General features: G+C 43.5%; 2 long non-coding RNA genes across 2 annotated transcripts; one reads left to right on the plus strand and one right to left on the minus strand.

The window, feature by feature from the left end:
* Positions 1 to 5: 5 nt before the first annotated feature.
* On the plus strand, positions 6 to 3,478 carry LOC309349114. Its single transcript, XR_014159727.1, has 2 exons — positions 6 to 2,078; positions 2,116 to 3,478. It is a non-coding gene; the product is annotated as an uncharacterized lncRNA (long non-coding RNA).
* Positions 3,479 to 9,185: 5,707 nt separating this feature from the next.
* On the minus strand, positions 9,186 to 13,140 carry LOC309349150. The gene is made up of 2 exons (XR_014159771.1): positions 10,981 to 13,140; positions 9,186 to 9,977 (listed from the first exon to the last, which is right to left on the minus strand). It is a non-coding gene; the product is annotated as an uncharacterized lncRNA (long non-coding RNA).
* Positions 13,141 to 26,478: the final 13,338 nt, after the last annotated feature.

The raw sequence follows: 26,478 nt of genomic DNA on the forward strand, positions 1-26,478 counted from the left end.
CAGGGTAGAAGTATACTAATTTAATAACACACATACATTCCGTCATAATAGATTAATCAGATTCATTGAAATTTCGCCACCCTATCCATACTCAGTCCCCAGCGGCTAAATCAAAAAGCGGATTCTTATCTTTATTAGATAGACTCTTATAAAATACCAATATGAACTGGCGCTGTCACCCAATTAAAGTAATCTTAGTCAATTAAATCAAATGTTTTAACTGATGGTAGAATCACAGCTTCTAACTCCTATTGGACTCACACTGGCCAGGATGGGAGATACGGGTCAGATTGTTACCTTTTTCTTCATTTTTACTCACCAGTTTTTTATTTCCTTTTTTCTTGGTTCCAGTGTAAGGGGAAATACTTTCAACTACACCAGAGCTAATCTAGTTTTATGCCTCTTCTGGGGACACACCTGGGCAATTAGGGGGCTTTAAATCAAGTGAATACATTGTGCATAAAGCCCAAACTCAAAAGGAAACAATTAGTTAGAATGCTTTGTAAATGCTAAGTCAGCAAAAGGCATGCCTCCTCTGGCATGTTATTGCATCTCAACTTTTTTTAATGAAACTTGTTTCCAAGTGAGCATGCTTAGGAAGACCACAGCCTTAGAGAGACAGTATGGTGTAGCAGTTTCAGACTAGGGCCCTAGGAGATCAGAGTTCAAAAGCCAACTTAGCCGTGAAGCTCACAGAGTGACCTTGGGCCAGTCACTGCCACTCAGCCCAACCGACATCGCAAGGTTGTTGCTGTGGCGATTAAATCAGGAAGGGAAGAAGAACCATGTACGCCACCTGCCGCGCCTTGGAGTAAAGGGTGGGATATAAATGCAAAAAATAAATCTGATTTGTGTCAATATGGTATGACTGAGGCAAATCAAGTTCCTGCAAAGAAGAGGATTGCCGTCTGCCCACATCCTATTAGAAGGTGGTTGCTGAAAGGACAGGCCTAAGTGAAAATAGTTGCAGGATCCATTTTACACAGGAAAAGAGTTCTTTTTGGCTACTGAGGCTTTGCTTTCATTTTGACATATGTGTCCAGAATTACCTAAATTTAACCTGTGATCTCTGGGCTCCACATACCATACTAGGCACATAATGCTGTCTACGTCTTGCTTAATAAATCCCTTCTTTAGTCTGAGAGACATCAATTGAACAAGCATGAGCTTATCTGATGTAGTTACCTGTAGCAAAGAGCATTGATCGCTTTCGATTTTCTTTTTTAATCCTTTTTTCTTCTTTTCCGCCCGCCCCTCCCCAAAACCAGCCCATTTCCACCATGTCAGACCTGTAATCCATAGGGTTTCACCTGGGCTTAAATCCTGACACTTCAGGAAAGAGAATGGCTTCCCTGCATTCATTCACAAAAGAGGGAGAATGAGTAAAATAGCTTCATGTCAGCATTTCTTGCAACCCGCAGTCTTTTTGTATTGCCTCCAAAGCTACTGTTCTGTAAGGGGGGTGGGGGGTGGCACAGGTGCCATTATGGAAAGATGAAACTGGAATAATATAAAGCAAATATTGGTGTCACCAAATCCATCTTTCCATACCTACAGTATCCTACCTATTAAAAAAAAAAGCACCAAAATTGAGCCTGGAGGAAAATTCTGCTAGGTATGAATGCTGGATGTAGTAAATCAAAACCTAGTATCCTTACATAGTGAGACTTACTGTCTGCGAAATCAATTAAGGATTGCTAGTGACAGACACCCGCCATGTCAGAATGTTAGCTGACTAGAGATGGAAGGAAGATACAATCCCAACCAGAGAAGAATGGCGAACCAAGTTGATGGACTATGCCGAAATGGGAAGCTCAGAAATCAAGAAGAAAAGAACTTTTAAAAAAGAATGAGAAAAGTTTATACATTTATTTATGAGACCACTGTAAGCAGGTTAAAACAGCAGGGTTTTAACCACACTTGTAAAGTAATGGAAAGTATGGATGATTTAGAAGGATAAAAAATTGGAAAAGTATTGATATGCAGTTGTAAATATTACCATTAGGGCCCATGGAATGGGTGGAGGGAAGTTGAGATTCAGAATAATCTCAATATTTGGATTTTGAACTGTATTTTGTGTGTGTGTGTGTGTGTGTGAGAGAGAGAGAGAGAGAGAGAGAGAGAGAGAGAGAGAGAGAATGAATTATATGTGAGAGACCAAAGCCAAAACCTATGAAGGAATCTTCACAAGCGCACAGATGCTTTGAAAGAGTTTGCATGCAATACACCCGCACAGAAATGCTCAAGTTGCAGACAGTATCAGGGAAGGATATGCAGTCCTTATGAGAGCATCTCCACTTATCTTTCAAAGAGGGGAGAAAAGTACCTTCTCTGCTTTCCATTATTCCTGTTGATTGTGGGGTGCTGCCGTATTGATGGTGTGCTCCAAGGGTGCAGCCAGACAATCAATATTTTCCCAATGTGCTGAGATCCTTTTGCATAATCACCAAGCGCTGGGATTCCATGGTAACAAGGTTGTTTGAAGGGATCCCATCTTCAGTGAACACCGCTCCAGTTGTTTCCACAGTTGTGTAGGAATTCTGCAAAAACGTCATTGGCTTAAATAGTGGTGGCAGTGTGTACCTTGATCTCCTACGATCACTTCCGGCCTGTTGAATTCTGCCGCTTGTTGAAGGCATTGCACAAAATGGTGCCTTAAATCTGTGCCCAGAACCTTGACAACTAAGCTGGCAGTCTTTAATCTGATCCAACCTGACAATAAAATCCATGTGAGTTATTAGCCCACAGACATGTCTATTAGTCCTCCTGCCCACGCACATGTTTGTGTGGGTTATTTGTGTCAAATGGACAGTCCAGAAAGAAGGGGGAAAGACCTATCAAATAACTGTCTTCACTCCTATAAATAGGGCTGGCTATTTTGAAGGGTCCAAGTTTGAGGGCTCCCCTGGCAAAGTCTGCCAAGAGTCCCATAACTCCCCACTGGTAAGAATGAGAAAGGGGCAGAGGGCTTTCTGGCAGTTGATAGCAGTAGTTCAGTCTGTGCCAGCAGCTCCAAGCTGCTTGCTATTTAATGGCCCACAGTGCCCCAAGCACCAGAGTTTTGTGGGAAATTTATAATGGGTGGGTGGCTCACAGTTCTACTGCTGCTGCTATTAATAAAAAGTAAAAACCAGGTGAGTGGCTGGCCTGCATATTTATTTATCTCTCTGTTTATTCCAGTGTTTTTTTTTCTAAAAAAATGTTTAGGGGTGCTCTCATTTTCCTACTCATATTGAAATACTGCCCCTCAATGAGGCCAAACTTAGATTCACAAAATGTTTTGGGGTATGCGTACCCCCAGAAAAAAAGCACTGGTTTATTCTATTTCTGTAGCTGCCCCTCAAAATATTTACTGTATGTTTTTTATTATTTCATAAGATAATGCATTTGGTAAATTTATTGTGAGCCACTGATGTGTATTTGTACAAAAATACGATGTATAAACATTTTAAATAAAATATTTAAATGAGCTATCCAATCAGCTTTAGATTTATTTTCAGACCTGTGTTGTTTTCATCGTGGATTGTCTTGGTTGGTTTTTATTGCTAGCCAACATGGGAGTCATTGTGGCGGAGAGGCTGTCTATAAACGCAGTCAGTAAAAAATGAATTAACATCTCTAGCTGGTCACCTGGCAGGGATCCTTTCTTGTCGCAAGGAACAACTAACAGGGGTGGCCAACTCCCAAGAGATTGCGATCTACTCACAGAGTTAAAAACTGCAGTGATCTACCCCCTTTTGGGGGGTTTGGGTCAAAGTTGTTGAGTTTTTTCAGGGAGGAGGTAAAATGTTGAGCTTTTTTTAGGGGAGCCACAGTTGTTCAGCTTCTTTGGGGGGAGCCAGTGATCTACCAAAGAAGTCAAGTGATCACAATCTACCTGTTGGACATGCCTGAACTGGGTGAATGGCCATTTGCAAGCTTGCAAACATCCTCCAAGAAAGGCCGTGAAGTTTTATTAACCAACGCTTTCATGGTTATCCCAATGAAGCAGGATTTAGGACGCAAAAAAGAATCCCTTTGCATGTTCCAACATGTAGCCCTCAATGCCTGAGACACACAGAGGCAGAATCATAATGTAAACATTCTCCTTTCCAAAGCAAAGCTAATAACAGTGGCACCAATGCGAAAAAATATGTGACATGGCCTTGATGAAGTCTGTTCTCAAATGCAGATGTGATGTATTCAGTCCCATTATTCTATCTGATCTTTGATTTTTAATCACCTTGTCTAGAATGAGCTGTTTAAAATATACAATATATTACTTCAGAGAAAAAGGAGGTCATTATTTTCTCTCCCTCTTCCCCTAGTGCCCAACAGGATAGACAAAATAAAGCAATGTAGCACATACAGTATTTGACTTGCAGAATTAGCTTTCATAGGATGTGAAAGTGACTAATAATAATTTTATTATTTGTACCCCATCCATCTGACTGGGTTGCCCCAGCCACTCTGGGTGGCTTCCAACAAAAATAAAAGCATAATCGCTTCAATTCGTAAACATCATAAATATTTTCAGGATGTAATGTTATAAATGTTACTATTCTACTTGTATGTGGCTTTAGACTAGGGCAAGGGAACTTGCAGCTTTCCAGACATTGTTGGATGGGATGATGGTAGATGTAGTCCAGCAATATCTGGAGACCCACCAGTTCCATATCCCTGCTTTGGACAAATTCACAGAGAACAGGTCTGTTAGCATTAGCTTTTCGTCATGATAGCTAAATGGATCTTCCCTATTTAGAAACTGTACCTCCAAATATCAGTTACTGGGAGAGACCGAGTCACACGGTTGGCCCATCCTACTACCTACATTGACTAGCAACAGCTCTGCAGTTTCATTTAGGACATTCTCTGCTCTACCTGGAGATGTCAGGAATTTAACTGAACCTGGAACCACGTACATGCACATACATGTAAACTATGGCCCTGTCACCTTCATGTCCTGCTTATAGACTTCCCAAAGGCACTTACTTGGCCAGTGTGGGAAATGGAGTACTGTACTAAATGTCCCTTGGACCGATCTGGAATAAGCTTCTTCAGGGCTCATGTTCTAGACATGGAGCAGTGTTAAGTTGCTTCACCTTATCCAGGGATGGACAGCCAGATGTTGTTGGACTACCACTCCCATCCTTCTTGACCCTAGGTGATGCTGATTGGGGCTGGTAGGAGTTGAGAGTCCAACTGTACCTGAAGAGTCACAACTTCCCCATCCTTGACCTAGTCAGATGTCTTGAGCAATCTGCGGTGAACAATGATAATCCTTATGGCTGATTTATGTTGGGCACCATAGTTGTAGCAGCTGGAAGGAAAACCATAAACAGTGCAAAAAATTATGGTTGAGTTCTTGTAGCTCCTTTAATCTTATTCTTATGATCTAGGATATAACCAGCCCAGTGAAACTTCTGTATTGAAGCCTTATTGAAGAAATGACGGAGTGCACTAAGACCTGCACCAGCAGTTGGTACTTCTAGGAGGCTGGGGAAGAGACTTCCCATCATTGCTCTCCCCAACATTTGCATTTTGATGCTGTCAGCCTCCTCTGGAGGAGAGATGTGGGAGACAGCTGTATATCGTCTACTTCTCTGCTCTGAACTGTATTCAAACCAGGTTCCTTGAAGGGCAGCAAAACCCATACCAGAAACTTTATTGCTATATATTAATGTACTCAAGCTTAGATTGTTTTTTCCCCTTTGGTAATAATGAATTTATTTTCTGTTTGCTGTTGATTTTTGGTTGTTTAGAATTTACTGACATGTTCTGTATTTTATATATATTTTCTCTGTTTTAATGTTTCGAACGTTTGCTGTAAGTAAAATCAAATCTGCAGGAGCTATAATCCAAACAATCATCGGGGATTATGGGAGCTGTAGTCCAACATCTGGAGGGAAATATGGTGGCTACCTTGGACGCAGCGAAAGGCTTTCCACAATGAAGTAAGATTTACAAATTTATGTACCTATAAGAACATCAAAATAGTCCTGCTGCATCAGGCCAGTGGACCAACAAATCCAGCATCTTGTTCTCACAGTGGACAACCGAATGCCCCATAGGTAGCTCACAAGCTGAACCTGAGCACAACAGCAGTGTCCCTTCCTGCAGTTTCCAGCAACTGATATTCAGGAGCATTACTGCCTTCGACCGTGGATCTTATCTTCCCCAGATGCAAAGTAAAATCATGCATCTAATATTCCTCAAGCTGCAAAAAGAAGTCAGACACTCTGTCCAGAACGGAATCTTCTGTTAATTCTCAAATGCCTGCTGTTGCCTCATTAGAACTCTTAGGATGTGCCTTTATTCCTTAAAAGAAAGGCTAGTGCCTCAAAATAGACTGGAAGTAAAAATAGAAAATAAAAACTGATTCCATTTAATCATTCATCTCGTTCCAGTGGAATGCAAAGGTTAGGCTAGCAGCTAGAACATGTTCGTCGCTACGAGGGAGGAGGAGGAGGAGGAGAGGAGCCAGCCCTTCTGGCAGCAGATTTTATTAGCAGAGTCCTTTGAAATGACTCAGTAGCTTAAGGTAAAAGGGTGGCAAGGCTTTGATTTGGAAAATGAGGCAGTCTGTTAAGCACAGCTACCAAATGGTGGACCATGGTCTCATGCGCAACAAGGAAATCTTACTAACTTACTAACGTAATTTTTAATATAAAAAAATTGAATTCCCCACATTTTTTTAAAAAAAAACTTTTATTTAGGTTTGCTTAATTTATTTAGAGACCGGCTTTCATCACAAAAGATCTCTGAGCAGTTTGCATAACTGTGTCAAAAAAAGTACAGTGGCCTAAAATCAAACAGAACAAGACACTATCTGAGAATAGCAGACTAAGTTCTAGAGTCCCTAAAAGGCCTGGGAATATTAAATGAGTTTTGCCTGAAGCTGGGATAGCTCAGCCAGTAGAGCATGAGACTCTTAATCTCAGAGTTGTAGGTTCGAGCCTCACGTTGGCAAAAAGATACCTGCAGGGGGTTAGATTAGATGACCCTCGTGGTCCCTTGCAGTTCTATAATTCTGGTAAGAAGAAAAGGGATTGTGAGGCATTCCCAATGGATCCCTGCAAACTGGGTAAATGGGCATCACAATGGCAAAAGTGATCCAATGTAGGGAAAATTGTGTTTTACTAGTTTCATTCCTTAGGAGCATATACTTTTAATGCCTACTGCTTAGGATAAAGTGCTTAAATTAAAAAGTAATATTCCTCATTCTTTCTAGATGCTTACTATTACAGTTGGCTTGTTTGATAGCTGCTGAAAATCTTGACCCTTTTCGCCACCCTTTTTGCTGATGAAATCATCAGCTTTACTGTGGACACCAGAGCCACAGGCACCTGGTTTCATTTAGCTGGTTTTCCTTTTATTTTGCAAATGAACATCCCACTGGTTTCAGCCTCATCATCCTTGCTAACAAAGGCTCTAAAACCAAAGATCTTTGGAGATTAGACTCCGTGATGCAATTAGACCATAGATAGTTGGGGATGGCGACTCCCTCTTCACTTCCTTTCTTATGCCTAGAGCAGCAGAAGTAAAGGTCAGATAACCAAGTCCATACTCCTTGGGGGGGGGGAGTTACAACAAAGGCAGGTTCAGGTATTTTGGAAAAGTTTATGTATATCACTTTGATCTGTCATCAGCCTAGAAGATCCAGGATAATGGCTTTTTCATGTAAAACAGTTATTGATAGTGTAAGTAAATACACTCACACACAAAAAATCCAGAGCAGGCAGGGTGGGGTGAGTATCAGGGTGAAATAAAAACTTTGTTCACACCTGCTTTATGCAGAGGTGGGGGTGAAATGGTTTTCTTCCCAGGTTGTGATAACGTGTAGGGATTTTTTTTAATGTTTAACGTTTTGAAATATGCTGGAAGCCGCCTGGAGTGGCTGCAGCAACTCAGTCAGATGGGTGGGTTGTTATTATTATTATTATTATTATTATTATTATTATTCTTATTCTTATTATTATTATTATTAAATCCAACATGGTTACCATCTTGAATTAAATTCAGTTACACACACATTAGGAAAAACTGCCAAACTAAGCTGAAAGTATGTGCATAAGCCTGCTTTGAGACTTGTAAAATCCAGGTGAGACGACTATGATTCACTGGTGTTTCATTGCCACATCCCATTCATTGTCAGAGGGTGGATTCTCTGCTAACGAGGAAAAACGAGGAAACCATGTCCAAGGATTGTATCCTTCACATGGACTTACATCTGCAGGGCAGCCAATAATATGGAATAAGTGATAATACAAAAAGCGCATTACCCATTCAGCCAGGGCATATTAGTTTACACCAGGGGAGGAGTAATGCATGTCACTCTTAACATTAGAAGCAGGCTACATTCCAGCCAGGCAAAAGCCAAAGTTTTCTACATATCCACATGACTTTCCATCTTTCATCCAAATCAGCAAGAGGTATTATTCATCCAGGCAAAAACATTTGAGGAGGGCATGGAGCAGGTCTGGCCAGGGTAGGAAGGTTGTGGCCTGAGAGGTCTTCCTGCAGTCCGTGAGCCTGAGATTTCCCACCCTTGCATTGCGCTTATGCTAACAGTGATGCCCATTCTGAGTGTCAGTCCTTATGTAGTCGGAAAAGGCATCACACATACAAACACACACAAGTCCCATGCATAAGAAGGAGGTATCAGCAGGCTTGGAATAACCCCAAGGTTTGCAGAATTATGAAAACATTTAGAAAAAGAAAACTTCAGTGGTTACAAAGCAAACCCTCAAATAGCCCAAAGAGGGCTGTGCATGCTCAGTGGCATGAAATGCTGGTTGTGGGGTGGGTGGAAAACCAGGTGAGAGCAGGTGTGGCATAGAATGGCTGGGTTCCTGAACAGAGAGCTCCAAGCTTCAACAGTTTATTGTACAGTGCTGTATTGCCAAATAGGCAGAGCAGGCACCGGCCTATTTCGTCCCTGCTCCCACCCCGCCATCTTGCCCGACGTCCACGCCTTTTAGGGGCCCAGCGACAATGGATCAAAATAATACTGATTTGATCATGAAAGAAAATTACAATCAAGCTATCTTAGTTTTAGGAGATAAGATAATTTCTTAGTTTTAGGGGAGAATTTTCAGAGATTTATTTTGGCACTGTTATCGTAGGTTCCTCTTGCTATACCACTGGGTAGTCTACTTGGGTACTGCCCTACCAAATGAGATTACAAGCAGTTTTTTTAATAATAAAAAAAAGTATTCTCCAAAGTATTCCCTGCCCCACACATACTTATACTCACTCTCCCATTTTCTGGCCAATCAGCTCCCTGCACCACTCAGGCAAATTGATTCCCAAACAGTCTTGCTATGGCCCAGATATTCTTGAACTCCAACTCCCAACAGCTCCAACTAGCTTGGCCAACGGTCAGGGATTATGGGAGTTGAGGTCCAATACATCATGTTGACTCCCCCTGTCTCAGATCTCCTTCCAACATAATGTTTTCTTAGACTGATAGACTTTCCCCCCAGTCATATACATGGGAACTCATTTAACGTTTCCTGGATTGATACACAAACAGGGATGGATACACAAACAGGACCCTCAATTTCTGTTGCACAATTACTTTGCCAAGAAATGTTCCTTGCAAAATTTTCTCCTTGAGAAAAGAAGCCCAGGTAGAGAATTACAGTTACAGGACAGGTGACTCAGTACGGTTTGGAAGCGAATTCTCAGCCGCTCTGGTAAATATCAAGACCTGTAGAATCTTCCATAGTAAATATTTGGTGATTGCACAATGCTTCCAAAAGTTGTTTAACTCCCAGAGGCATTTTTAACTTGTGCCCCATCCTGCTTTGCCAATTTCCCTCGCCTCTCATTATGCATACCTGAACTCTGCATGTCGTATCATGATGGCTAAGCCCATTTTTGCTGTATTTCTGCGAGTTCTTTTCCAGATGAACTCAAAAATCACATTCTTTCCTTAAGCAGGAAATCATTGAAGGGAAACCCAGGATCTTCCTCATAGATTTTGCTGCTGAAACCTGTTCAGAATGGAGAAGCTGTAAATTTGTGCATGTACACGACACTTCTGTGGTCCTTTACTGAGAATAGATTAATACATTGTATGTGTAAGAAGCACATCGGTTTCTCATTTCTTTCACAACATTTAAGGCGGTTCTTTAAGCAGCTCAGTCCAGGCTGTTTAGGTCAAAATGAGATTCGGTTGGTTACTGTTATGTACTGAGTTGAATAGGATCCAAACTGCAGCAGTCTGATTGGTCCTAGAACAATAGGATCCAAAAGGCAGCAGTCTGATAGGTCCTAGAACAATAGGATTCAGAATGCAGCAGTCTGATTGGTCCTAGAACAAATGCAGCAGTATGATTGGTTGGCAGGAACTACCCAATCATGCTCCAGATAGAAGTGAATCCACAACCTGATTGGCTTACAGTAGAATTCCGGAATTAGCCAATCATGTGCAGCCCATTGTGTAAATAATGTATATAAAGCAGATACTTTGAGGGGACATTCATTCATTCCTCCTCACCACTATGAGCTGAATAAAGAGCATGAAATCACTTTGCGACTCTGAGTATATTTCAGTTACATTTGTGGCTGTTGTATCACAGGGATGGGGGAATCTGTCGCCTTCCAGACTGCTGGACTCCAGTTGCTATCAGTCCTGGCCCACATGACCAATGGTCAAGTATACTGGGAACTGTAGTCCAGAAAGGGCATACATTTTACACATAAAACAGATATTGCCCTCCTGTGAAGATTAACTGGACCTGTGGTACTGCAATCATTAGGAGATCTGAGTATGTTTTTATTCCACCAGGCTTTGGGAGAACTAAGATTGAAATAGTAACACGAAATTATCTACTGGTGGCATTCGTGACTTTTGTACATACTGCATGTTGTAAAAGAATATTATTGTGGTGCTATATTATTGTAGAAGTCTTTCAGGGCCCCCATCACCAAAAAGCAGCCTGAAATCTAATCAAAAAAGGAAGTAGGGAAGAAAGATTTGAAAGACCTTCATACCCTCTAGAAATCAGAAGGGTAGATCCAAAGGAAAGTTACACCAGGCCCTGGAAAGAATATGCAAGTAGGTACTCATGCCTCCAATGCATTTTTCGGGTGCTTTGTAGTGCTAATGAAAATTGTATAGGTTCTGGTAATCATCAACATGTCAGAGTTTTTAATGTGCAGAGTTGACTGTTCAAACAACTGAAGCACTGAAAGAGAACTTCAAATGAGTCAGGGACAACAGATTGCCCAATCCTGAACCAAACAGCTTTCCAAGACTATTACTATGCAAATCACCAAGTAAGAGTCATTTTGTTCAAGCACACACACGTCCTGCAGAGTAGCCACAAGCTCACACGGACCCGAATGTGCTATCGCAGTTCCAACAGCAGCAGCAGTTCCAGGGCAAACTAACTTGAGAATCATGAGTCTCAGCGTAACCAGAGCAACCATTTCATTTCACTGAGAAGCCAGCAATGCATATGGAGATCTGCAAATAAACTATATTACTTTATTATCTGCTCCTGATTCACCATAACCCAAGAGCATAATTATTAGCCAAAAGGCCCATACAACTCACAGGTAAGTCAGTTCAGCAAGGCTTACATCCAATTGAATGTGCATCGTATTGCAGCCAGAGACTCTCTTGAAATTCCCTGTGTAAATAGAGGAAGGCTTGCCTCTGTCATGGACTGAGTATGTTTCAGCTGCCAAGCCCCACTCCCTTATCTTGGAGTGCTCTCTTTTCTTCCTCCACGGCCAGAGCCATTATGCTTCTGAATACCAGCTGCTGGGAATGTGCTCATGTCCGGCTTGTAGGCTTCCCACAGGCATCTGGTGGACCACAGTGAGAACAGGACGTGGGACTAGATGGGTCATTGGCCCGATCTAGCAGACTCATCTTCTGTCCTTCATGAGCAGGGGTGGCTTTGACTTTTAGAAGACATCTGAAGGATCCCCCTGTATAGGGAAGTTGTTAATGTTTGGTGCTTTATTGTGTTTTTAATATTTTGTTGGGAGCCGTTCAGAGTGGTTGGGGAAACCCAGTCAGATGGGTGGCATATAAATAATAAAATTATTATTATTATTATTCCAAAACTGGAAGGTGTCACCACCTCCCCCACCAAAGCCTTGCTTACCAGGGTCATGAATGGTTAGTTATCTCATGCATTTATCCTGCCAGGGAGGCACATGTGGGATTTTTAACCCCAGGTGCCAAAATAGCTTTCCCTGCCTAGGGTTCTGTGCCCCTTGACTTGCAAGAGGGGACAACAGCTGCTCTGCCTCAGGCAGCGAAATATATTGAGCCAGCCCTAAGTTTTGCAGAAACAAATGTCAATTAAAATACTTGGAATATATTGTTGTTTGGCTTCATGCCACTGAAAGAATGTGTGCATTGTCTGCAACGATGCAGATTTTTGAAGCCCCCCCCCCAGCAAGACACTGTCACACCCACACCATGCATTTAAAGCACTTGGCTTCCCCCCAAAGAATCCTGGGAACTGTAGTTTGCTAAGGATTCTGGGAACTGTAGCTCAGTGAGGGGTAAACTACAGTCCCCATGGTTCTTTGCAGGAAGCCATGTGATTTAAGTGTATTTTAAATGGATGGTGTGGGTGTGACCACAATCTAGGCAGCCCCTTATAAAAAGTCATACAATCAACCCCAAGTAAGATGGCCTTTTAAACATTTATTATAGTACACTTATATCCCACCTGTTCTTCCAAGGAAGTACATGGTTCACCTGCTCCCCATTTTAGCATCACAACAACCCTGTGAGGCTGGTTAAGCTGAGAAACAATGACTGGTCCAAGGCCACCCAGAGAGCTCCAAGGCTGAGTGGGGATTTCAACCCCCGTCTCCCAGGTCTCAGTCCAACACTCTGCCCAACACCCATATGTATCGTCCTACATTATTTGTTTGCCATTGGCAGCTCTATTTCAGATTCCTCAATGCTGAGAGACCCAGCTGGCAGCTACCAGGCACTGCCAAATGCAGCTGCCTGCCTATTGTTTTAGGGAGAAAGAAAGCTTTGTCATTCGAAAACAGCTTACACAGAATTTATATTTAATGGAGGAGCTGAGGCTTTGTGGATTAATGGGTACATTTAAGATACTGCTAACTTCAGCCACCGCCACCACCCTTTTTGATATTTTACTTCTCTTTTACACACCATTCTAACCAGGACTGTTGAAGGGAAAACTGACAAGAACCGGGACTCTTCTTGCCTGATTGGAAGGCAGTTTCTGTTCCGGTGTGTTGGGCCTGGAGGAAACTCTGGACCACAAAAGGGTTGTTTGAGTTTCACATTGGTGGGTGCGTTTTACACCACTGGCGATTAACTTCTTAAGCTCCATGGATGGGCTGACCTTCAGCTGAGTGACATTTGTTTCTGCCAGCCGTTATTCGGCTGAGACAGAGTCACAATAAAGAGTTTCTATGGCCCGTGTCCTTCACAGATATCGATGTCATACATTACAAGGTGTAATGGGTAACCGGATGGTCACCTGGAGGTCAAGGCCTCCTTTTATTCCACACACTTCTGAGGTAAAAGAGTATGCTTGAATTCTTTAGCTAAAGAGCTTTCCATCTTCAATTAAGATAAAATGAGAACAATTTCTGGCACTGAATGTGCTACCTAAATTTCCCATCTGGTTTTAAAATTATTACTACAGTATTACTATTTTCAAGTATTTGGCCTGATCTTATGTTCCTCCATCAGTGAACAAAAGCTTTATTAGTGATAACCATGGAGACAGACAGTTCAATCGGTTGGGATAGGAATGAGCCACTAGTGAAAATGGTGAACTTCTGTAAGATGGAGAATTGCCTTGAGATATCAAGGAGTCCCATTTATAGAAAGGATCATCAACAACTACCGGTACTCTTTTAGCTTCTTCAATGGCTCTCCATCATCTCATTTAACACTTACCTTGAGATTCTGTCGTGCCCAATCTACATTCAGTAAGGTTTGTTTAAGTAACTAGCCACAAGGAGATTACAGTGGCTCATTCCTAGTCTTGGCTCTGATTAGCACTTGTAGCATCAGTAAACAGCACAAGTTTCATGTAAACAACTCAGGTATCCCATGTGTCACAACTGTTTTACTGACAACAAATGAGATGCAGGATGAAAGTGATGCAGAGAATTCCATGACATGGACTCTCCCACTGCTCCTCAGCCACTGTTGGTTTTTTTCTCCACTAACGGGAACAATTGGGCTGCCTCTCACTGGAGTTTTCCAGCACATGAGACCATACTCAGGGCCAGTCCAAGACTTTTTGCTGCCTGAGGTAAAAGGCAGGGTGCCACCTTTCCCTTCTGTCCCATGTACTGAAAATTCAGCTGCATCTTTGACACTGGCAATGGGGCAGCCTCTTCCACTGCATCTGAAGACAGATGGTTCCCTTGGGTTACAGTGGGGGTGGGGAGCCTCAGGCCTGTGGGCCAAAAGCAGGACATGAGTATCACAGTGCTCTTCCCAAAGGTGATTCACAGAGACTGGGATTAAGAGGCGTATAACCTCTTGATACTGGAGGTAGTGCTTAGCCATCATGGCTAATCCTCATGGCTATCCTTAGGTAAAGGTAAAGGGACCCCTGACCATTAGGTCCAGTCGCGGACGACTCTGGGGTTGCGGCGCTCATCTCACTTTACTGGCTGAGGCAGCCGGTGTACAGCTTCCAGGTCATGTGGCCAGCATGACTAAGCCGCTTCTGGCGAACCAGAGCAGCGCACAGAAACACCATTTACCTTCCCGCTGGAGCGGTTCCTATTTATCTACTTGCACTTTGACGTGCTTTCGAACTGCTAGGTTGGCAGGAACCAGGGACCGAGCAATGGGCGCTCACCCCATCGCAGGGTTTCGAACTGCCAACCTTCTGATCGGCAAGCCCTAGGCTCTGTGGTTATCCTTATCCTCCATTAAATTGTATAGTCTTTTAAAGTCAACCAAGTTGGCGGCCATCACTACATCTTCTAGGAGCAAATTCCATTGTTTACCTATGCACTCTGCAAAAAGGACTTCTTTTAGTCTTCCCTGAATCGTCCAATATTCACGTTCATTGTGTGTTCCTAAATCCTAGTATTATAAAAAATGTAAAGGACCCCTGGATGGTTAAGTTCAGTCAAAGGCAACTATGGGGTTGCGGTGCTCATCTCGCTTTCAGGCCGAGGGAGCCGGCGTTTGTCCACAGACAGCTTTCCAGGTCATGTGGCCAGCATGACTAAACCGCTTCTGGCACAACGGAACACCATGACGGAAATCAGAGCACATGGAAACACCATTTACCTTCCTGCTGCAGTGCTACCTATTTATCTACTTGTCCTGACGTGCTTTCAAACTGCTAGGTTGGCAGAAGCTGGGACCGAGCAATGGGAGCTCACCCCGTTGCGGGAATTCGAACTGCCGACCTTCCGATCGGAGGGTTCATCCATAGTCTTACGTGTTAGAAGCAAACACAGATATTGAGCAAGCTGTCTACAGAACCAGCTCTACACAGACTCAGTGAGGGTGATCAAAGCTTACTTACCACTGAGAAAAGATGGTTGCTTTGGTGATCAATAAGGGCCATGATCCTTAAATACAATATAAATAGTGGCACTAAGCAAACAGTTGTGTTTAGGCCTCTAGTTTAATATGTACAGTGGTTAAGTATCGTAAGCTGAGCAGGACTGAGAGATTGCAAACACCCTCTATTCAACCTGAGCCAATATCCCGAAGCGAATGTCTTGTTTGCATTCAGTTTCCCCTCCCTGTCCTTCATTTCATAACAACTGCCCCCAAAGATGCACCAAGCAAGGTGTGGCTAACAGACCGCAATCTGCCATGGGGCAGCAACGGAGTCAGTTCAGCAACGATGGGGGAGCAGAGAGGATGCATGAGACCCAAATGCCTCTGCAATGCTGAAACAAACAATGTGGAACACGCATTGCCCTTCTTAAAGGCTCTGAATTTCTTGAGAGGATGTTGCAAGTGCAACTGAACGAGCCAGAATGGCATTGCCCTAGGAATAACTCATATTCTTCCAGCACTTAAACCTTCACCCAAAATTCTGGATGAAAAATAAGTCTTACGCACGCAAGGTATGTCTGAAGCAACTGATGATGGCTGCTTCATATACTAGAAAGACGCTGGGCAATGTTTGCTGAAATCTCAGAGGCCAAATGATGGCTAATCAAGATAGTCTGGTGGCTGGGTGTGGAGTTTCAGTGTCTGAGCCCTTCCCCATCAGTCGCTAAACAGGATAAATTATGCAAAATAAGAAATCGTATTTAAATTTGCACAATTGATTCAGACCACACACAACTGAGCTTGCTGCAGAATTCAATCCCACTGAATGCATTTTATTTACTTCTCCCCAAAAGGCGAAACCAGGGACAATGATTTACTCAGGACAGAAACCAGATAATAGGGATTTTTTAGGACAGTTGGAATATATAGCACAAATAGCCTTGCCTGTTGGTTGTTGAACAGGGGAGGTGCACCCCCAAGCCTCTCCTCTGTCTGCTCCGCACCATTTTCCAAAGCCGGCTGGTTTATTTATGACTTCCCATATTTCAAACCTTCAGAACAGAGTCCCAGAGAGCCCAGGGGCAAATTAAGGCCCACTTAATGCTCATCAAGGGTCCTCAGAAACTGTTACAGTACAGCTCCCTCTCCAAAGGGCAGAGTGCCATCCCTTCGCTTGTGACACATTGAAGGATGGATGTGCACTTGCATGGTGCTAAGATCAATGCATGCCAAAGGTGTGTGTGTGTGTGTGTGTATTTTCAGCCATAATAAATGGCTGCCTAAGGTCCAGAGAGTCTAATGACTAACCGGTTGAGACATTACAGGAAGTATAATAAACAAAAGCTACTAGTGAAGGCCATATTTAATTGTGGCCATCTTCAATATTTTCCAATTCCATTAACATCTCAGAACATTGATAGTGCAAATATAAACAAGCGTGTGCATCACTCCCAGCCCCACTTATGAAACTTGATCCCCACTGATCAACCAAAGGGCTGTGAGAGGTGGTATAAAGCAGCAGCTATGAACCAGAAAGTCCCCCATTTGTATCTTCTTATAGTTAGCAGTTAAGGAAGCTGCTTTCGTACTGCCTCAGCCTCAAACCAGCTGTCTGCGACATAGGGATAAAATACAGGATGACTGTATGGGTCTTTACCTCTGGCCCACTCAAGATTACAAGAGAATATTCATGCTAAAATAAAAATCCCCACCCCCTGCCCAGCTGCTATTTTCCTCCTGGGACCAAGCGAGGAGTAAGAACAGGGAAGGCAAAACAAGGTAAGAGTCAGAGCCAATGGAATTTATCCATTCCCAGGCCAAGTCTCAGCCTGAACAGGGAAACCTTTTTAACCCTTCCTGGGGAGTAGCCAGCCTGAGTGGGCAGAGCATTCCTGTCACTGGGATCCATTTGCTGCCCAAGGAGGTGCTCCAACCTGCAACCGCACAATGACCCAAATTTAGCAGCTTCCAGGTCTAGCCCCAGCAGGCCCTGACTGCAACTGACAGATATTTCGCCATGTATTGGCCAAGAACCAGATGCTTCATAAGAATGCTGCCTTGTAGTACAGAGTAATTGAAGGTACTGTTGCCAGCTTCTATTAGTGTAGAATGCTGCAGCGTGATTGTTGGCAGGTTCTTATTGCATTCTTATGAGTCTTTTCCAGCTCTACCTGTAGATGCTAGAGACTGGACCTGAGATCTGGACAAAAAAACAGTTTACACTCCCTCTGTCACAGATCAACAAGCCTTACCTCTTTCTCAGTGTGTAGAGGCTAAGGCCAGTTCTATATAGGAAGTGGCTGTGCACTTTGGGCCTATGTGTGTTGGTTCCAATGCACATAACAACTCTGCAAACAGGATGCCCAACACAGGGGTATCTGGTGTCAGAAGTGAGCCGGCAGTAAATCACACAGAGTAGGTGAAGTTAACTCTTTATTAGAAACAACCAGGCAGATGACCTAGTTTTGACATTACAGGAGCCAGAATCTAGTACAAAAAGGGTATTAGAATTGATTCAAGTATTTGGTCAAGTGGCTGGATTTAAATTGAATAAGTTAAAAACGAAGGTCTTAGAGAAAAATCTAACACAGACAGAAAAAGAAAGGTTTCAGAATGAGACTGGTTTGACTCTAGTTAAGAAAGTGAAATACCTGGGGATAAACATGACAGCTAAAAATTTGAACTTATTTAAAGATAACTATGAGAAATGTTGGTTAGAGGTTAAAAAAGATCTAGAAATATGGTCCAAACTGAAGCTTTCCTTGTTGGGACGAACTGCAGCTATAAAGATGAATGTATTGCCAAAAATGCTATTTCTGTTTCAAACCTTGCAGATTGTGGACAAGATGGATTGTTTCAAGAGGTGGCAGAGAGACATTTCTAAGTTTGTCTCGCAGGGCAAAAAGCCCAGAATAAAATTCAAAATATTAACTGACGCGAAGGAAAGAGGGGGGTTTGCCCTGCCAGACTTTAAACTCTATTATGAATCAGCAGCTTTCTGCTGGTTGAAAGACTGGCTGCTTCTTGAGAACACTGACATTTTGGATTTGGAAGGTTTCAATAACGCCTTTGGATGGCATGCATATTTGTGGTACGACAAGGTTAAAGTGCACAAAACTTTCAAGCACCATATTGTCAGGAAGGCATTATTTAATGTCTGGATAAGGTACAAGGATTTATTGGAAAGCAAGACTCCAAGGCGGTTGTCACCCATGGAGGCAAAGGCTCTGAAAAGACTCAACATGGAGGCCAAGTGGCCGAAATATTGGGAGATTTTAGAACAAGAAGGAGATAAATGGAAATTGCAGAGTTTTGAGAAACTAAAAGATAGAGCGCGAGATTGGCTACATTATTATCAAATAAGAGAGGCCTACAATATGGATAAAAAATTGGGCTTCCAGGTGGAAAAATCGAAATTGGAAACAGAATTGTTGGAACCTAAAACTAAGATTCTTTCAAGAATGTATAACTTGCTGTTGAAATGGAATACTCAGGATGAAACAGTTAAATCAGCTATGATTAAATGGGCACAGGACATTGGTCATAATATTATGTTTGCTGACTGGGAAAAGTTGTGGACCACCGGTATGAAGTTTACGGCATGTAATGCCTTAAGAGAGAATATTATGAAAATGATTTACAGGTGGTACATAACCCCAGTCAAGCTTGCTAACATTTATCACTTGCCGGATAATAAATGTTGGAAATGTAAAGAAACTGAGGGTACATTCTTTCACCTTTGGTGGACGTGCCCGAAGATTAAGGCTTTCTGGGAGACGATATATAATGAATTGAAAAAGGTATTTAAATATACCTTCCCCAAGAAACCAGAGGCCTTTCTCTTGGGCATAGTCGGCCAATTGGTGTTAAAGAAAGACAGAACGTTTTTTATGTATGCGACAACAGCAGCAAGAATACTCATCGCAAAGTACTGGAAGACACAAGATTTGCCCACCTTGGAAGAATGGCAGATGCAAGTAATACACTATATGGAGCTGGCAGAAATGACTGGCAGAATTCGAGACCTGGGAGAAGAGGTAGTGGAAGAGGATTGGAAAAAGTTTAAGACCTATCTGCAGAAACACTGCAAAGTTTATGAATGTTAAAATGATGTTGGATATAAAAACAATATGGCACAAGGGATATAGTGTTAAGAAGTATGCTAAAATGTAATAGAAAAATGGTGAAAAATCAAAGTTATATTATGGCAAAGTAAATAATATGTTAAAGGTGTTTAAATATAAAGAGGAAAGATTGGAGACATAATAGAAGTGATTTTAATAATTGGAAACCAGTTTTGAAAAAGGGTAAGGATTTGCTGTATTTGATTGAACAAAGAGGAACACAAAAAAGGGAGGTGTGAGGAGGTCAAGAAAGTAAGCTATGTAAATACGAATTTAAAAATTGGAGGTTTTTTTGTTTAATTTCTTTTTTCTTATCTGATCTATGTTTGTGATTGATTATGTCGTTTTGTATTTTCCTGATGCTTTTTTATTTTTTATTTTTTCTCTTTTCTGTTAAAAAATAAATAAATATCTTTTTTAAAAAAGAGAAACAACCAGGATATGCACAAGAGTGTCAGGCCTAAGGAGCACGGCGACTCAGCTCTGATAGGTCTTGTCCCTATGCGGCAGTTGTGGAGACTGAAGGTTCCTGCCTTTCCTCAGCTGCCTAAGTGTCCTCCTGTCCAGGGTTTCCCCAAGAAATCTGAGACTGCCCCAGCGTGCCTTCCTTTGCTCCTCCCACTTCATACCTCTCCTGGTCCTGAAAGACAAGAAAGAGGGCAGCTTATCTCAGCAGGAGGGGGAGACACCTTGGCTTCTTCACCAGCCTGACTCACCTCTGCCTCTTGGACTCCCTCCTCTCCTACCAGTCCATGACAGGTGTGGAAACAGGACTTAAACACCCACCACGTATGGCTGGGAAGTACAGTCCCACATCTCCATCACACGTCATCTCCTCACACTTGGAAACCTCATAGACCCATAAGAGGTAGGCGACTATTTTAGTTCTGAGGGCCGCACTCGCTTATGGGAAATTTTCTGTGGACCACACACCAGTAACGAGTGGATTCAGAGGTCAAAAGTGGGCAGAGCAATGAATGTCAACAGTACATTTGTATACAATAGGCAAGTTTCCACCCCCCCCCCTATAATCACCATCAAGGAAAGTATCTGGACACCATCAGAGTACAGGGACATATTACAGTCAGGCTCTCCCCCCAAAACCCCTCAGGGGGTGAGGGAAGGTTGTTGAGGAATGTGGCCTGCAGGGAGGTGGTGTGGCCTGCCTGGGGAGAGTCTCAGGGGCCAGACAGAGAGGGTTATAGGGCTGGATATGGTTCCTTGGCCCGCAGGATGCTGCCTGCTGAGAAAGTGAAACATTCTGTGCTCTGTTAAGGTAGTAATAGGCAGGGAGCAAAAGCAGGGTGCTCCCAGGATGAAAACTGTGGGAGAAATTCATCCTTCAAGGTGCCTCTGACATCGCTGCTTTCCTTCTCTGCTATGGGTCTGCATTTAAATTTGCACCTCTTTCCCCTACAGGCTAAAGATGGCTCTGTTCCAAGCGAGTTTTGTCTGAGAAAATAATTAGTATATTGGGAAAAGCGTCCTGGCGTCTCCAGTACATGTTTATCTTCCCACTCCTTTTCATTCTTCCTTCATGCCTCTCTGGGGCTCCCGGTTTCCAACTCTCCCTTTTGCTCCTCGCTCGCTGCTTGATGAATGAGTCAGGCTTTCTCCTCATTCCCTCCGCTGCCTGGGCATTATTATTAAGGAGCAGGTCATCTGGAGAGGTGTTTAATTGCGCCAGCTAATGGAAGCAGCAGTGGGAGGGATCACGGCCATTTGCGGTGAGCGTATTCGGTTGTTTCTAAAATGGGTAACTCACTTTTCCGTGGAAAGGGACCATTTGATAGAACTGAAGTAGCTAATGTGGTTCCCCCCAGAAATTGCTAGACTGTAACTCCCAGACACCCCTAAACATTACCCATGTTGGCTGGGGCTGATAGGAGTTTGAGTCCAAGAACATCCAGGGGGCACCAGGTTGGGAACAAGCTGTCCAAGCCCAAGAAAGGAATCAATTAGCTATAAGCTCATGAAAGCAAATGTGAAGATTTTTCAACAACAGCATGGGGGAGAATCAACCAAACACACACACACACACACACACACACACACACACGAAAAACACCAACAACAACCTGATCACGCTTGCCACAGGTTGGCTCAAAACAAATCTCTTTGTCCTGTTATAATGAAGCTGGAAACCACAACTGTGATTCTTCCCTTTACATGAGCAAAAACACACAAGACACCCTATTAGCAGGGAACTGTGGAGATCTCAAGAGCAGTTGGCTCCAGCTCCCTCCTGGATTATACGGTGATTGCCCTTTAGATTTGCAGAAGAAGATGGCCACGCTCCACCTTCCTTCCTTCTTCTTCTTCCACATCCTTCCCCTCGTTTCCCTTCCTGCTCAGAAACACACGGCTCAGTCCCGCAAGAACAGCCAAAGTCTGCAATCTTATTCTGACTTGTCTGGGAGCAAGGCTCCTCTGAACTCAGCATAAATTCCTTCTGAGCAGACAAGGCAGCAGAGGCAGAGAGATATGCTCTCCTTGCTACCACCTGCCATATGGTAGGAGCAGCTACACACTTGTGCCTCTGCTTCGGCAGTTTTGCACTGGGACTTTCTCCAACTGCACGCTAGCAGACGTCCGACCTGCTTCATTGCTTGGACCAAGGACTCCCCATGGCCAGAGAGGGCGCTCAGGAGCAGGCCAGCCAATGGCCTTTTCTAGCTCACCACCCCACAGGGAAATTGAGCAAAAGCACCAGATGTTGCTGGACTAAAACTCTCTACATATGTTATGCACAGGGCAGCCTCTGAAGATGGTTTGGGAGTTTCAGCTGGTGCAGAATTTGGCGGCCAGGGCAAGGCAGTTTGAGCCTATTACACTGATCCTGGTCTGATTGCACTGGCTGCCAATTAGCTATTCTGGGCTCAATTCAAAGTGCTGGTTTTGCAGGAACAAGAAAATCCGCAGAGGGGGCATAGAAGAGACCTAAGAGCCTCGGACATTAGAACACCAGATTGATGGACTGGATGTAATGGTTAGAAAGGACTGACATAACCCGAGACCAGGAAGAAGGGACGTTGGATAAAATTAAAGGGAAAAAGTATATAAAAAGGAGAACTTCTTTCTATTTTTGGAATTAGTGTAATATTAATGAAATATCAGGGAATATGCTGGAAAGGAACTAATTGGCTTTAGTAGAAAGGTTTGAAGGAGTTATGTATAAATATGGCTAAAATTTTGAAATTTTATGGTTTTTAAGGTAAGATAAGGTTAAAGAAATTAACGGTAAATTGAATGACAGAATATAGTAAAAGCTGGAAAGGATATGCTGAGTTAATAAAGAAAAAAAAGACAGATTGTTAAGATAAATTATTTAAATAAAAATTGAGAAATATGGGAAGAATTTGCTGAAATAATGAATTAAGTTAGAATACAAAAAGGGAGGTGTGAGGAGGTCCAAGAAACAAGCAAACGAAAGGATGTAATTTGTATTTGTATTTTTCTTTTGTATTTATGTTTTTTATTCTTTTTTTCTTTTGTTGTTGTATTTTCCTTTTTTTTTCATTCTTTTTTATATACCTATGTATTTTTGAAATTCTGAATAAATATCATTTTAAAAAAAAAACCACAAAGTGCTGGTTTTGACATAGAAAACCTGAAATGGCTTAGGCCTGCCTCTCCCCATATAAACTAACGTAGACCTGAGATCACCCTCTGAGGCCCTTCTTCTTGTGCCTCCTCCACGAGAAGTCTGGAGAGTGGCAACACAAGAACGGGGCCTTCTCTGCAGTGGCTCCCCATTTGTAGAATGCTCTCCCCAGGGAGGTTCCCTGGTGCCTTCAATATAGATTTTTAGGCACCAGGCCTTGGGCTAATTAATATTCTTCAGCCTTTTAAATGTGTCTTTGCAAAGCGGGGTACTGCTTTGTTGCTTTTGTTTTAACTATTTATTTGTGCTTTTACTGTACTCTGTATTTTTAACTTGTGCTCTTGTGATGAAGGGCTCTAACAAATAAATCAAATAAATAAATAAATCCCTGACCATTGTCTGGACTGGCTATTGCGGACAGAAGTTGAAGCCTTCCCACGCCTGTTTTAAGCTGTTAGACTAAAACCAGGAGGAGACCCAAATTCAAATCCCCACTGAGCCAAGGAGTTCAGTGGGAAACCTTAGGCTAGCCACTAGTCTCTCAGCCTAACCTACCTCACAGGGCTGATGTAGAAAAACGAGGACAGAAGACAGAATAATGTGCATTCCCTTAGAGTGCTCTCTGTCTCTCTCTCTCTTAAACACACATACACTTTGCATGTAAAGGGTTTGCTTCCATTGGCATACATAAGTATTGCACATAACCCCATACCAATGTTTATATTGTGATATCCGGTGTGTAAAACTAATTAGCTGGACAGAGGGACTGCTAATGAATAAACACAAAGGAGGTGACTACCTTCCCCTGTCTATTAACCAGAGGTGCCAGCATGGGCAACGGTCAGGGCTGATGGGAGTTGTGCCCTTGAAGAAGAGTTCTGTGTGATTCGGCAGCTTGCTATTTGCATTGTAAACTCAAACTGGCTCCCATTAAAGAGATTGCCCCACTTGCTTTTTGCATCTTGTTCTATGATGCACCAGCATCCTCCAGAACCATGCAGATAGCACTAGATCAATTAATTATAAGGGTGGGGGAAAGCACGACGACTGTTTCCTCAACAATGATTCTGATTTATCACCTCAGGGCTGTTGGCCTTTGCAGTTCAATACTTTGTAGATTATCGCAGTCCAAGACGATGTCATTTCCAGCAGCAATATGTCCACAAACAGAGGCATTGTTATGGAAACAAATCCTTTTACCTCCGGCAGACAGTGAAAACAATGGAGCCAGTGGTTCCTGGTGGCACAATGGCGCCATCTTCTGGATAGAGGGATAAAACACACTTTCGCTGCTGCATTGGGATGGTTGAGCAAAAGGCTAATCCACAGTTTTCCATCCAGCAGTGATTGACTCCTACATTCCTGGAGCAGAAATTCTCCACTTTTTCCCCAACAACTTTTAGGTTGCACTAAGATAATACTGGGGACGCGGGTGGCGCTGTGGGTAAAACCTCAGTGCCTAGGACTTGCCGATCATATGGTCAGCGGTTCGAATCCCCGCAGCAGGGTGAGCTCCCGTCGTTCGGTCCCAGCTCCTGCCCACCTAGCAGTTCGAAAGCACCCCTAAAGTGCAAGTAGATAAATAGGTATCGCTTTATAGCGGGAAGGTAAACAGCGTTTCCGTGTGTTGCGCTGGTCTGGCTCGCCAGAGCAGCTTTGTCACGCTGGCCACGTGACCCGGAAGTGTCTCTGGACAGCGCTGGCTCCCGGCCTCTTAAGTGAGATGAGCGCACAACCCTAGAGTCGGACACGACTGGCCCGTACGGGCAGGGGTACCTTTACCTTTAAGATAATACTGCACTATGTATTGGGCTCTACCCAGATCAGATAAGGCCTCAGCCGGAGTATTGTTTGGGTTAATATAGTGCCAGAATGACAAGTAAACTCAGGATTCACTGGAGAGCAAAGATTTTAATGGATTTGGAATGCGCTGGTCGCCAAAGAATTGATGCTTTTGAATTCTGGTGCTGGAGGAGACTCTTGAGAGTCCCATGGACTGCAAGAAGATCAAACCTATCCATTCTTATAGAAATCAGCCCTGAGTGCTCCCTGGAAGGACAGATCCTGAAGCTGAGGCTCCAATACTTTGGCCACCTCATGAGAAGAGAAGACTCCCTGGAGAAGACCCTGATGTTGGGAAAGATGGAGGGCACAAGGAGAAGGGGACGACAGAGGACGAGATGGCTGGATGGTGTTCTCGAAGCTACCAGCATGAGTTTGACCAAACTGCGGGAGGCAGTGGAAGACAGGAGTGCCTGGCGTGCTCTGGTCCATGGGGTCACGAAGAGTCGGACACGACTAAACGACTAAACAACAACAAGTGAGGTAAAGCACATAGGACACTTGTAAGTGTCTCTACTCTGCCTCTTCTTCCTGGCTGCCCAGCAGAATGCTGAAAGAAGGACATACTGCTTTTCAGAACTGGACCAACAATGAGGCAAGGTGAGCCGACTGCCTCGGGCGGCAGGATCAAAAGAGGCTGCCAAAGAATGCATCGCCTGCTGCTACTGCCACACATTCCAGATCTGCCGCCTCCTCAGCAGCCTCCTTCCATGCTGCCTCTACAGCAGCCTCTCAGCCACAGGTTTCCTCTCTCCCCATGGAGAAAGTGCCCTCTGGGGTCTCCTGGGTTCTGCCCCCACCAGCGTGATTCAGAGTGGGGAGGGGCCCATGACAGCCTTTGATTCCCATTTCAACCATCAGGTAAGATGAATTGATTCCCCACCTTGTTCCCGAAGTAGATCTGTATTTCCTCCTTCTTCCCCTGCAGGGTGCGTGTGGTTTGCCTCAGGTGCCAAAATATCTCTTGATAGAAATTTGAACCGATCACCCGCAGAGGGCTTTCGAAATTGGGCGGGGCTGCATGTCGCCAACCTGTCCTCTCCTGTCTGCTCCAGGTAGTAGCAGACTTCCTCATCTGACATTAAAGTAGGGTAACATCCCAGAAAAGGGGGATACGAAGTTGCCTGGTCCAGGAGGGGACTGTGTGTAATGGTTGTCTGTCTGAATGGAATCAACTGCAGTGCCTTGTTTTCTCCTCTTTGGCCAAGCAGGGAGGAACGCAGAAATCAATCCATCCCCTCTTTCGCAGCCTGACAAGCTGAATAAGCAAAGCCAAGAGGAGGGGAAACCTCTGCCTGGAACATCATCCCTGAAACGCATAAAAGGCGACAAGATCCATTGTCTTGGAAATCAAAGGCAGAAGTATTCTGCGCTGAATCACTCTCTATCGAGGGGCAATGGGAGTTGAGAGGCCTCCACCCAGAGCAGCT

The sequence above is a fragment of the Podarcis erhardii genome (genome assembly GCF_964252035.2).
Source record: "Podarcis erhardii genome assembly, chromosome: 8".
In the NCBI taxonomy this organism is placed as follows: domain Eukaryota; kingdom Metazoa; phylum Chordata; class Lepidosauria; order Squamata; family Lacertidae; genus Podarcis; species Podarcis erhardii.